This window comes from Cygnus olor, chromosome 4, assembly GCF_009769625.2.
Source record: "Cygnus olor isolate bCygOlo1 chromosome 4, bCygOlo1.pri.v2, whole genome shotgun sequence".
In the NCBI taxonomy this organism is placed as follows: Eukaryota; Metazoa; Chordata; class Aves; order Anseriformes; family Anatidae; genus Cygnus; species Cygnus olor.
In genome coordinates, this window is record NC_049172.1 from 27,947,584 (window position 1) to 27,953,403 (window position 5,820).

General features: G+C 36.6%; 1 long non-coding RNA gene across 1 annotated transcript; it reads right to left on the minus strand.

Moving 5' to 3' along the window:
* Positions 1–1,772: 1,772 nt before the first annotated feature.
* On the minus strand, positions 1,773–3,987 carry LOC121069946. The gene is made up of 3 exons (XR_005819779.1): positions 3,732–3,987; positions 3,510–3,643; positions 1,773–2,396 (listed from the first exon to the last, which is right to left on the minus strand). It is a non-coding gene; the product is annotated as an uncharacterized LOC121069946 (long non-coding RNA).
* Positions 3,988–5,820: the final 1,833 nt, after the last annotated feature.

The window sequence follows — 5,820 nt, forward strand, 5'->3', positions numbered from 1 at the left end:
TTTCATTAATAACAAAAATTAGTTCTTCCCCAGAAAACTGCCTCATGCTTGGGAGATTTGAAACTGAATGACCAAGATTCAAGAGAAAATGTATTTTCATCTTTAAAAATTCTATACTTCGAAGCAAAAACCTTAAAATTTAATATTTATGTTTGTAGACTCCTAACAGATCAAGCTATGGTTTTGGCATACAAAAAGAAAGAGTAGTAACAGGTACTTAACTGACTACATTTGGATAACATTCAAACATAACCAGTGACCAGCAGCATTCAACAAGCATCCATCTAATTGTGATACCGAATCACAGCAGAAACTGGAAACCCATTATGACTAAAATGAAAACTAACATGAACATTGACATAGCCCTTGGAGGGTAAATCCTTCATAATTCAAACCTGAATCCCTTCCATTTTTCTTGGGCTCACGGTTTCTCAGACTATAGTTATTTCAGTAGTGGTTATGGTACACCGCTGTTCTCTACTCTGTGTGATCCTCCCTCCCAAATAATGCATGAAAACCAGAAGAAAAGGAAACATTACTGTGACAATCCCGTACTGGCAGAGGTTTCTTCAAAATAGGGCTTGTAAGACTCATTTTGTGGTTCAGACATTCCTTTATTACTAGGAAATATAAATCTCCTCCCTTTGAGGAGGCAGTATATTACAAATTAGTTATCCTTCAACAGACAAAAGATGGCTTTGGACACTCCTTGCTCCAAATAAGTCAAAATCTTTTACTAAACAGATCACTAAAACTAGACAAACTTCCACTTACTACATAAACTACTTTGAGATTTTATCTTTAAATAACAGACACTGATTTTAGGATACATACAAACAAAGACATGTCCATATATACTATTTTTCTCTTTCCCCTGGACTGTTTTCCAAATCAATGGGACATTTCACAGACAATTACCATGTTCATTAGTCATATATGAATGGCACTAATAGACAGAAACACACACACACACACACAGAGAAAAATAGTATTTTTAAGTTAGAAATCAAGAAGAAAAACATTAAATTACAGTTCTGAACAGTCATACTGACTTTAAGCAAGTGCACTTCCATGTACTCCTGTGAAATAACACGTACATATACTACCATACCCACTGAGGCAAGAAGAAAATTACTTCTTATGTGACATAATCCTTTTTCTCTGGTTCTCACCTAAATAAGCTTTTCTAAAATGTATGAAAATTTTGTAAAAGTTTTTAAGAGTCACCCAGGTTATGTAGACTAAATGATTGAATCTCAGCTTTTCAGCTAATGTAATACAAGCAATAATTCATCTATTATTTCTTATCTGATCTATACTTAATATAGACTTCTTCCATCCTTGGTCACCCGAGGAAGGTCCAAGATGTTCAAATATTGTTCCATAGGCATCAGAAAACTAGATGTTTTGTATACATCTCCGTTTTTCTCTATTACTAGTTAGAACAGGCTGAGAGTACCTAAATAGTTCAAAAGGTTAGAGATAGGAGCTGTCATTCACCTCATGTGAACATATCTATAGCATATATTAATATAAATATATATATAGTATATATTAATATATTATTTTTTTTCTTTTGAGAATCCTCATATGCAACAAATTTTCCCTAAAGAATTTGCTGAACATGCTCTTTTCTATTACCTTATGGAGCAACCCAGAATAAATATAAATTACATAACAATATAGATGAATATTAAAATAATGAAAAATATCAGTGCTGGGTTATAGTTTGTACTTTTCATCTTTTCCTTTAAAAAAAAAAATTGTTAACGTGGACATGTTTCTGAAATTTTCCATATAGGAACAGAAAACAGGAAAAGCCACAAGGAAAGCATAAATTGAGAGCATGTACACAACCCAGAGCTGAACATGTCATCATGACACCCATAATTTAGGACGAGTTAAAATACTGTTCTTTATGCATTGCACACAACTGAGTATGACACCATCACCCAACAAGAACCACCATCATGACAGCCACTGTTACACAGGAGACAGATTAGTTCAGATCTGTGGAGCCTGTCCACAGTACAGTGCAACTGCAAGGGCAGTACAGCTTGACGCTGTTTCTCCCTCCTCCATTGGCTGCCAAATTTGTCCTCCTGCACTTGCCTGGATGGCATACCACTGATACTGCAGATCCATCTCACCTCCCCTTTGGAGCTTCTGTCTCTCTCCATCCCTGTGTAAAGCAATAGGGTCTGGGTGCTGGGCTGAGAGGAGGCAATCAACTGCTGGGGCAATGTTTTCTCCTCCAACCATTATTCACCTCTTCCAGGGAAAACCCTGGCTGTCTTGCTATGTGATAGCATAGTGGTCACACTCTACTTTCACAGCAGTAATAGTGCAGGAAAATGAAAGTCTCCCAAGTCCTGTTTCTGTGAATGTTATAGAAGCTGAAAATGCGTAGCACAGGAAGAGGTGAGGAAGAATAACTTCAGTGAGGAAAAAAGCACCACTTCAAAGAAATCTGTGAGGTTTGACCCTCAAAGTAAAGACTGCTATATCTTGCGTGTGAGTTTCACAAAACCAAGAGTTGCACTGAGAGGTAGGTAGGAAGTGCAGAGCCATATATGTACACTGAATATAGATCTAATCCATCCATTGCAAAATCTGAACCTGGATACCTTAGCTAAGGGCTTTTAATTACACCTAAAAATCCTTTAAACTGTGTAACCCATTCAAAATTTACATTGTGATATTAGCATACTCTCTCCATCAATTATATTCTCTGAAATCAGAATTGCCCATGATATATTTTTATATACATTTTATACATACATATTTATATATATACTTATATATTTATACACATATATATCTCCAGGGACACATTATAGAAAAAGTAGAATTAGACTGAGCAATTCAAGCTTATTCTAGAAATGTGTTCTGTACAACATTTTTGATTAGAAGAGCTTTCTCTTGCCTGATGTTCCAGCCAAAGGGATGGTGAACATGTCAATACATATTGCATTAGTATACCACAACAGAATTCCAAAGACTATAATCACAGAAGGAGGAGGTGATAATAAAGAGTTATTTAAATTCATAGTAGCTATTTTCAACCGTAGTGCTGGCCAATTATAGGAAAGAGGTGTGAGAGTGAACTTGAAGCCCAGTCCAAGGCACAGTACATGTCCCTGTCCATTTTATTATTTCATGTATAAAGAATATTGTAAGTAATAGAAGACTGTAACAGTTATTACAGTTATAGAATCTTTTACATTGCCCACAGTTCTTCCTAAGAAAACCAATGGCACAAAAAGTGAGGATCAAATTGAACTTTACTTTTTGCTGTTCTAGTACTAAAATATTTACATGACTTTTCAGGATGTTTATGTACACCACTAATTTCTTAAAAGTCATATTAGTATGATAAGAAACCTTTTAAAATAGAAGTTGCATTACAAATATTCTTCTGTATTAATGAATATCAGTAAATATTTTAGGTAACCAACAAAGTATACAATACAACTAAAGAAATTATTTTTGTTTAACCTTATCCTTACCTCATCAAAACTTCTCTTGGCATGCAGACTAACTCCAATTAGCTACAGAGTGTCTTCAAGCGTATTTCATGGAAAGCATGCTGGAGCTATCAAAATGCAGGTCTTTCTAACCTATTTTCAAGTGCTTGTTTGGCCTTGGAAATGTTAGGGACCTGATGAAACTTTAATAGTCTGTAAGAAGAATGGGACACAATCATATCCTACTCTTTCTTAGTTACTGACCTTGCGTATGTCTTAGGACTGAGAGACTTCTCTGGGAGCTGTTATGGGAACAAAGACGAGCATTTGCAGCAGCTGGAGCTGAGAAAGGGCTCTGCAAGAATAACCCATAGGGTCTGATCACTGTAAAGACAACATACATTGCACACACACAGGCAAACAGTAGCTTCTTCTAAACAAATGAAATTTTGGTGCAGACGGGAAACTCCAGCAGCTGAATCCTACGTTGTATACCACAGTTTGAACAAAATCCCAGAAACAAGCCTGTCCCGCACTGTGTGACACATCTTCCCATTATAAACAATAAATAAAATCAGCTCTAAATTAGCTGGAATTGTAAATTCTCTAATTAACGGGTGGCTTTGGTCAAGTCCACGCAGCTGACCCGCCCAGATCTGCGAACAGATGGCTAATGACAGCCTAGGAAATCCAAATGCTTCTGATGATTTGTCACATCTCCAAGCTGTGGTGACAAGTGCCCCCCGACACCTGCTGCAGCTCCAACTTACAATCTTGAATGTTATTGACGACTGCAGCTAAGGTGGTTTTTTTTTCCCCATGTGGTCATAGCAAAGGGCTTTTCAGGCAGCTATTTAAAGCAATTCTTCGTCTAAATTAAGCATATGGATGCATGTACTGGATGAGGAAGGGGAAAAAAAACACTCTGAGTTATGAAGTTATATAACAGTTTGGAAAACACTTCGTATCCCAGACAGTTTACAGTGGGTTCCAAGAGAGACATGTTGGAGTTACAAATTAAAAAGCTTTGGCATTTTTCCAGGCAATAATTTATCTTCCCTGGGTGAATCATTATATTTGCTTGGCTTAGATTACAGTGTCGGGTCATTAAAAAACATTCTGGTTCCTCCACCAGATTGCAATAGCTTGCATTTATCACAGCTGGAACCACACACCACATTTAAAAAAAAATAGTTCAATATTGGCTAAAAATTGATGATGAGGGAAATTTTCATGATCAGTTCCCTGCAACTGTATTAGAAAAAAGAAGTGTAGGCAACTTTTATGTTTGTTCAAACCTTATTAAAACAACAGCTTTATCTTCCCAAACCATAAGTGAAGCATTTGCAGCATCGGGGCTGACCCTGATCTTCTGTATATTCTCTGCTTAAAGGACATGAGCAGGAAATGGTCAGCTTAAGGACACAATGAAAGGAAACACAGCAGCAAAGGTTTCACTGATAACATGTGATTTGAAGTCAGTGAGCAGATTCAGTCATTCATCCAGCTGTTTGGGCCAAAGTCTATACAGCACTCTGCTGACTCCTACAAGACTGTGTCACGAAAACATGTGGAAGACTGATGCTTGACATGGGCAAGGCAGGGAAAGCAGAGTGCTTTCACACCATCAGATGCTGTGGCTCAGTTATTTCACGCCAGAATCAAGGAAAATTATATTGGTTTAAGAATATTTGTTTTTCTAAGAGTTAACTGGGCCAAATAGAGATAGCATGCTGATGTGAGGGTGTATTCACATGTCAGTGCTTGAGTATCACTAGGTATAATGCAGGTCAGAGCCAAAACAGCAAAGTAGTCCACACCCACAATTAAGGACAGATTTATTTATTTTTAGGAGACAATTTTTCAGAGGAAACATCAGCAGTTTGGATGCTGAATGCTGAGAATATGTTTAAAAGGATTTATAAAGTACAAAACTAATGTAGTTTATAATTTCTAAGTAGTTCTTTTCCTTCATACTAAACTTATGCCAGTCAACAATCAGAAAGAAATCTTTCTTCATTATAGCAAGGAAGGACAAGATAAGTCTTCGATAGTGTACTTCTACACAGACATCATAAGCCTAGTTTAATCAATTTCTGGTCTTGGACTGCAGTAACTACAAGTCTTGTGCTTGGACAAGAACTACATCCTTCATATTTTTTCAAGGCTTGTCAAACCAGAAGGAAAATAGACTGACATTTTTCTAAACTTCTTAAAAGCTTAGCAATTTCTTAAATCTAGCTTAACTATGATTTCAGAAGACAATCACTTTCAGGTTGCTCAAGAATTTTAAAAATTCTTTAGGTTTACGAAATCACCATGTAGTGCTATTGGCTAGACGACTTCACTCTGG